This window comes from Triticum urartu, chromosome 4, assembly GCF_003073215.2.
Source record: "Triticum urartu cultivar G1812 chromosome 4, Tu2.1, whole genome shotgun sequence".
Classification (NCBI taxonomy): Eukaryota; Viridiplantae; Streptophyta; class Magnoliopsida; order Poales; family Poaceae; genus Triticum; species Triticum urartu.
In genome coordinates, this window is record NC_053025.1 from 389,546,812 (window position 1) to 389,555,665 (window position 8,854).

Here is an 8,854-nt window from a genome sequence, read left to right on the forward strand (position 1 = left end):
GCCAAACTCTTCAAGCCTTGTTCATGCCTCCAATGGCTTCTTCCGATCATGCTTGTCTTCTCAAGTTCTTTTGCCAGATCAATCTCTGTTGACGCGAAGTATCTCGTGACATCCTTTAATATTTCTGGAGTGGCATTTCAAACTTCTGGTTTCAACATCCTTGGCATGAACCATGGTCCTACTGTCCTTCAGTTCCTGATAAATCTCCGGTATCTCGAGGTTGTAGCTCCTCCATCTTGGCTACTTTCAGCTTTTGGTTCCTGAGTTCTTCACAAAATGCTTCCTTGTCTAATACGACTTCCTGGAGCTCCATTTTAAACTTCTTTATGCACTACTCCAGATCCTGGTGATACACCGGCTAGGGCTAAACTTCATCTTATGATAGGTGCTCCATCAGCCTTCTTCCATCAAATCCATTCTGAAGACTTGCATCCTTAACTCAGCACGGTGACAATAGCATGAATGGTGATGACATCACGGATAACCGTGTTTCTGCCCTTGTCATTGCCATGAGCTATCTTGCCAGTTGATATCTCCTGCCTTAGGGTTTCTTTGACAAAACATCGAGTTCTCAACTCTACATGCTCCGGTCTTTCTCCAACACACCTTGATCTCGGGTATTGACAACTTCCATAGTCTGTCAAGTTCCATCAGGGTAGCTATCCTAGGTCATAAAAATCTGGGGATTCTTCAAAGCCTTCAAATTCTACTTGTCTTCAGTCTTCAGCCGTTGTAGTTTCCATTATCATAATGTATGGTAAAATCTTCTTCATTCCGAATGGTCTTATTTGTCCAATATCTTGTACTTCTTGGAGTGGTCTCATCAGTCGAATCTTCGTATGGTCAAAAGGGGAAAAGGGTATGGTCTCACTAAATGGAATTTTTGAATAAGCTCAGAAGAGAAGAGAGATAAAAGGTCTTTTTGAAAGGGAAAGTTGTAGAGAAAATTCCTTGCTATGGGCTTGCCATTTTCTAGGGTCACGTCCTACAGTCAACATGTGCTCTGATACCATCTTGTAGCGACCCGACGCGAATGGATCAAGTCTCTGTGCTTATGTGTCATCCCTGGATCAGTATGCTGACACACACAGTACTCGAAGGATTTATAACAGAGGTAAATCACATGTATAAAGTAACGTAAATACTATTACCTCAATCCAAATAGCGGAAGCAACAAGGATGTGGATTCCCATCAACACCAACGGCAAAGTTGAGTGTAGAAATCGTAACCCTAACGTAACACTTACTCGTCGTAAGAAACCTGCAACATGAGACGTTGCAGCCCGAAACGGGTCAGTATATTGAATGTACTGGCAAATTCACACCATAGAGAATAATGAATAAAGACTATCACTACATGCATGTTTGGCCGGTGGAAAAGCTCTATGGTTACAAGGTTTTTGCGTAAAGCCAATTTTTCCCTACTGCAAAGGAATAAATTTATTTAACTATCATGGTGGTTGTGTAACATTGAGAATGGTTGACAGCATTCTCAATCCCAATTAAAAATAATTAAAACCCAACAACATTAATTAGAAGTAACATGTTGAGATTCACAATGATATTCAAGTACTAGATACTCAAGATGTCCATAACCGGGGACACGGCTAATCATGATTAGTTTGTACACTCTGCAGAGGTTTGCGCACTTTTCCCCACATGACTCGATCGCCTCCGTTTGGTTTCTCGCACTACATGGTGTTTGAGAAGACGGATGACCGAGACATAGTCTTTCAGAAGCGCTAGCACCTTACATGTGGGGTAGACCGTACCACCTACAACCCCTACATCTGCTAGTCCACCCCGTAAGAGTTCGCACAACTTAGTCAACTATGCCAGAGCCCATAGTAGCATGTGGCTGCACACGGAAGTTTCTAGCATGAAAGATCTTATGATCCCTTTGAGCCTGGGTGGTGGTCCGAAAAAAAATAGGCAAGTCCTGATAGACATCAGGTGCCTCAATCCACCCAGATGTGTGTTTAAGTTGCCACCTTAGAGTTATAAACTCACATCTGTCATGGATATCACTCACCCAATCCACGTCTACTAGCATAGCATGGCATAATAAGCAAACGTAGAAGTAACTCCCAAAGGTTTCATAGTAATACAGGTAATAGGTACTACCGCATCTACTTCCCATCCCACAGTTTAATTAGATCCTAATCATGCAATGTGTGAGGATTGATCTAATGCAATAAAACATGGGTTGTAGAAAAGGTATGATCAAAGTGTGAACTTGCCTGCAATGTAGATGAAGATGATTCGCACTTAAAACTCTTGATAGATCTACTCGTCACACTCCGGTCAATCTATCGTAAGCAAACAATAGTAACCACACAATAAGTACTCATCTAATGCATAGGTAAAACTCGAACAAGAGAACGAACCAGATAGTTCAACTTAAGAACTCCGGTTGCAAAGAAAGAACGAACCGAACAAACGACGGAAAACAAACGGCGGAAGAAAACAACTCGGTTCTAGCAAGTTGAATCTAGGTCAAATTTTACTGGGGCAAAACTTGTTCAAGTTGATTAGATGGAATGGCGGTTTCGAGACGAAACTCCAGGCGCTTGAATCACCTGATTCCGATAAACGGGCGAGAACATAAACTAGAACGAAGATCGGATCTGAGATCGCGATCGCGGAATAAATTCGACGAGGAGAAAAAGAAGAACGGTTAAACGAACGGGCGTCGTTAACCGGGAATAATCGGTGATCACGTTCGTTGAGACGAATGGTCCAAAAGAAGAACGAAAACCGATCTAGGGTTTTCGGAAAAGAAACCGAAAAGAAAACGGAAAACCGATCTAGGGTTTCGGAAAAGAAACCGAAACGAAGATTCGAAGAGAAAAACCGGAAAATAAAACCAGAACGGTTTATTTTAAAAGAACCAAACCGCGGGGAAGAAAAGAGAGGCGCGGGGCTACCTCCGGCGAGGCGGGGCGAACGGCTCCGGTGGCGGCGTAGGCAAGGTGCGGCGGCGGCGCTAGGTGCGGCGGCGGCGGGTGAGGGGCGGCGGCGCGGGTGAGAGGCGCGGGGTGAGGCGCGGCTTGGGTGGTGGAGAGAGGGGTTTTGATTTGATGTTTAGAGGGGGGGGTGCTTGGGTATTTATATTGGGGAGGGGGGGTTTACTTGGGGTAGGGGACAAGAATTAGACTAGGAATAGGAAAAACGAAATAAGGAAAAAGGGGCAAGGGGCGCCCTAGAATCCTTTTATGATTCGGTACAGGAGCAAGAGGCGGCGGCCTACTCCCTTCGCTGGCTCCTGGCGCGCACGAGGCTGGGGCGCAGCGGCCTGGCCTAGGCCTTGGTCCGGCTGGGCCTTGGTCCAGTTGTTTTTTTTTAACTGATTTCGCGCGCAGAAAAAAAACGAAAAAGAAAACTAAACGGGTTCCAAAATTCTAAAAGTAAATTTTCCCCGACTCCTAAAAATGAGTCGAACAAAATGAACTTTTCTCCGGACCTAAAATAAAATTTTCAAAAACGCGCATTTTTCCCTATCTGAATAAAACGCAAACATACACCGGAAAACAAAAATTTGATCTATTTATTAAATCTTCATTTTTCCCTATATTTTGGGAAAGTCATATTATTCCCTCTCTCATATTTTGATACCGGAAAATAATTGAAGATGAAATAAATAAATCAAATGATCCTCTTTTCAAATTTGAGAAAACTCTCAAATATGAAAATAACGAAATCTCCAACTCTCTCCGAGGGTCCTTGAGTTGCGTGAAATTTCTAGGATCGACCAAAATGCAAGAAAATAAGATATGCATGACGGTCTAATGTATAACATTCCAAATTGAAAATAAATTCAAAAGAGCTTTGAATTTAATTCTTTGAAACTCCCAACTCATATTTCATATAATTTGAAGAAGTCATTTTATCTTCTCTCGTGAAAATCATTGAGTCGCATAAAGTTTTAGAATTGGAATATTTCCAAATGAAATTCAATTATTTTTCAAACACCCTTTCATTTTTAAATGGAAGAAGTCATGTCATCTTCTCTCTAGGGTTTTGTGTTTGAAAAGAATTTGAATTCATGGAGATCAGAAAGCAAATATGAAAGTTTGGGAAAGTCCTTTTATTCCCTCTCATTTAACTTTCAAAAGTTTCGAATTCACTCACTTTCAATCAAACAATCAGTCAAATCTATCTATTTATTATAACATTCGGAAATTTAGAATTTTGTGATGTTACAAATAACACCAAGTTATTCTTTCTGATCGATCTATCAAGTGTTCATACTAAAATAACACTAAGTTACTCTTTTCGATCGATCTATCAAGAGTTCATACTAAAATAACACCAAAGAAAATTCAGATTCATAATACTCAATCCAACACAAAGAACCTCAAAGAGTGCCCCAAGATTTCTAACGGAGAAACAAAGACAAGAACGTGCATCAACCCCTATGCATAGATTACCCCAATGTCACCTCGGGAATCCGTGAGTTGAGTGCCAAAACACATATCAAGAGAATCAATATGATACCCCATTGTCACCATGGGTATTCATATGCAAGACATATATCAAGTGCTCTCAAATCCATAAAAAGTACTCAATCCGATAACAACAAAATATCAAAGGGAAAACTCAATTCATCACAACAAGATAGAGAGGGGAAAACACCATATGATCCGACTATATTAACAAAGCTCGTGATACATCAGGATCGTCACATCTCAAGAACACGAGAGAGAGAGATTAAACACATAGCTACTGGTACAAACCCTCAACCCCAAGGGTGGACTACTCCCTCCTCATCGTGGTGGCCGCCGGGATGATGAAGATGGCCACCGGAGATGATTCCCCCCTCCGGCAGGGCGCCGAAAATGGTCTAGATTGGTTTTCGGTGGCTACAGAGGCCTGCGGCCATGAGAACTTCTAATCTAGGGTTATTTCTGATGATTTCTCTATTTATAGGATTTTTTGTCGTCGGTTTCACGCGAAGATGGGCCTCGAGGTGAGCACAACCCACCGGGACAAGCCAGGCCCACCAGGCGCGCCCTGGTGGGTTGTGCCCTCCTCGTGGCTCTTCTGGCGCTCCCACGAAGCTTCGGGGGTCTCTTTTGTTCCAAAAAATCGTCAAGAAGTTTCAGCTCATTTGGAGAACTTTCATTTCTGCACAAAAAACAACACCACAGTAGTTCTGCTGAAAACAACGTTTGTCTGGGTTAGTTCCATGCAAATCATACCAAAACCATATAAAATTGTTGTAAAGATGGCATGAATACTTCATAAATTATAGATACGTTGGAGACGTATGAGCATCCCCAAGCTTAATTCATACTCGTCTTCGAGTAGGTAAATGATAAAAGAAATAATTTATGATGTGTGAATGCTAGCACAGTGCACAAGTTTGATCAATGATAATTTCAATCACTTTTCCTAGCATCATAACATCAACTCTTTCTCATAAAACTTATCATGATAAATTAGCAATTGAAAATGGAATATTTGTTGTGGAAAGCTACATATCATATTCATCACATATTCTTTTCTTTTGTAATATGGACATTTGGACTTTTATCTGGTTCAAAGCAATAGTCTAGTTTTGACTTTAATATTTCAATACTCAAGCATATCAATAAGCAACCATGTCTTCCAAAATATCAATGCTAAAATAAGTTATCCCTAGCCCATCATGCTTAATCATTGATCCATTCATGAAACACACTCGCATATTAGTAACACCCAATGCTCAAGTGCGATCATAGTGCCCCTAGTTAGCACTTTTATAAGAGAAGATGGAGACTCAAATTAAAAATAAAAATTGCATAATGTAAAAGAAAGGCCCTTCGCGGAGGGAAGTAGGGATTTGTAGAGTTGCCAGAGCTCAAAGCAAAAATTGAGAGATAAAAACATTTTGAGAGGCATAGTTTTCCCACCAACGAAAATGACTTAGAGCTCCCAACACTTTCCATGCTAGATATATCATAGGTGGTTCCCAAACAAAAAATAAAGTTTATTCCTTTTCAACCATACTTTCACTTTCCATGGCGAACCGTATCCATGGGTGCCCTCCATACCAACACTTTCCAAGGAATTTATTATTTGACAACATCAAGTAAATTCATTTTTCATTTCGGGACTGGGCAATCCTAATACCTTTGCCTTACTCTCGTGCAATGACAAGTGAATAAACACTCATCGTGAGAATAACACATCTAGCATGGAAAATATTGGCCACCCCTCACCGCTTCGCGAGCGGTACGAGCACACAAAATAGAAATTTGTTTTGAAAATTAGAGATGGCACATACAAATTTGCTTAGAACGGCAAAAGAGTACCACATATAGGTAGGTATAATGGACTCATGTGGCAAAACTGGTTTAAATGATTTTGGATGTACAAGTAGTGATCCATAGTGCAAAAGGAAGGCTAGCAAAAGATTGAGAATCGACCACCCAAGAAACGGATAATCCCATAAGCGAGCATTGAGCATAATTAACATTGAATAATGCACCACAAGTAGGATGTAATTTCATTGCATAACTATTGACTTTCGTGCTTGCATAAGGAATCACAAACCGTAACACCAATATTCTTACTAAAGCATAATTACTCATCAACATGACTTACATATCACATCATCATATCTCAAAAGTATTACAAGGAATCAAGTTTATTTTGTCCAATGATCTTCATGAAGGTTTTTATTATATCCTTCTTGGATATCTATCACTTTGAAACTAATTTTCATGTGTTGCTTTTGATAAGCTCAAACAAATATAAGTGAAGATCATGAGCATAATATTTCTTTCTCTCAGATTAATTTAAGTGAAGCAAGAGAGAATTTCTTCAAAAATACTAAAGCACACTGAGGGAGTCCTGGATTAGGGGTGTCCGGGTAGCCGGACTATACCTTCAGCCGGACTCCAGGACTATGAAGATACAAGATTGAAGACTTCGTCCCGTGTCCGGATGGACTTTCCTTGGCGTGGAAGGCAAGCTTGGCGATGCGGATATTCAAGATCTCCTACCATTGTAACCGACTTTGTGTAACCCTAACCCTCTCCGGTGTCTATATAAACCGGAGGGTTTTAGTCCGTAGGACAACTTCATCATACAACAATCATACCATAGGCTAGCTTCTAGGGTTTAGCCTCCTTGATCTCGTGGTAGATCTACTCTTGTACTACCCATATCATCAATATTAATCAAGCAGGACGTAGGGTTTTACCTCCATCAAGAGGGCCCAAACCTGGGTAAAACATCGTGTTCCTTGCCTCCTGTTACCATCCGGCCTAGACGCATAGTTCGGGACCCCCTACCTGAGATCCGCCGGTTTGACACTCACATTGGTGCTTTCATTGAGAGTTCCTCTGTGCCGTCGCAATCAGGAAGGATGCCTCTTCCCGTCTTTAAAGACGGCGCCGTTACTAAGGGAGCCTTGGCTGTCGGCCAAACTCTCCGGCTAGGCGGTTTTGTCATGACCGCCTGTTCGGCCGTTGCGCCGACGGTGACCTCTCGGGTCATCAAAAGCAATCTTCACGTCAGCTCGGAACTCGTCGATCAGTTAGATCCAATGGAGCTCTCTTCCGTAAATGAGCTCTTGGATCGCATCGCCGCCTTGGGGGTCACAACGGATTATGACCAGGTTGGGCTTAAACCCGATCTAAGAGAAATTAATTCTCCCCAAGTCACCCATCACGTTGCCGTGGTAGAGGCACAGTGCGGCGACTCTTCATCTATCTTAAGGACTAGCTACGTCCGGATTCCCGATACCTCTAAGCCGGATACCCGCGGAGGGGAGGATGTAACTCAAGACTCGAACTTAGAATCAGGCAACGGGCTAGATTCACTGGACAACATCCAAGAATCCAAACTTCAGAGTTCGAAAACTCCTTGGCCTCTGAGTCTTATATTGGGTGAAGTTCCGGATTTAATTCCACCCACCCACCCGAACATAAGCGATCTATCCCAAATTAGGCAAAAGCCCGAAGAAACAGTATATCATTACTGGGCAAGGTTCCTCCTGGTTATGAACAGGATAAAGTACTGCCGCGAGGAATAAGCAATCTCAATCTTTTGCAATAATTGCACGGACAAGGGAATCCTCAACACCACAGGTCATCGTGATATTACACGCTTCTCTGACTTGGCGTCCATAGTACAAAAGTACTGTGCGATGGAAAGCGCCTGGAAAACCAAAACTAAATTTTGGGAAAATCCGGCCCTGAATAGAAACCTTGTCCGAAATAAAACGGTGCATCATCATCAGAAACCCGGGTTAAAAACCAAAAAACCAAAACCCTCTACAGGGCATGGAACTGTACTGGATGGATGGCTTAATGGCCCCTGTAAAATTCATAGTACAGAGGACGCCACACCAACTCATAGCCTTAGAGCATGTTGGATACTCTGGCAGGTGGCCAAAAGGGGCGAAGATCTCCTAATTCCGGAGGCCGCAGAAAACCACCTCAGGGACTCCAGTACAGTCTTAACAGTCTTCGAGACTTTCGCATCAAATAATATGCGAAAAAGAACACTCCGCAGCCTCGCCGAAGTCAATCAAGTAGCAACAATAAACCCATGGAGTGACACGGCTATTACTTTTAATGCCAGTGATGAACCTAAAATCCAAACAGCTCGAGCACCAACCGCATTGGTACTCAGTCCTATAGTGGACGGCTTTCGCCTCACCAAGGTACTCATGGACGGAGGCAGCGGATTGAACCATTTATGAGGAAACCCTTCAAAAAATGGAAATAGACTGGAACCGCATTGAGCGAAGCAGCACAACCTTTAGAGGAATAATCCCCAGTCGGGAAGCGCGCTGTGCAGGAAAAATCACACTAGATGTGGTGTTCGGCACGGCGGATAATTATAGGTCCGAAGAGGTCAC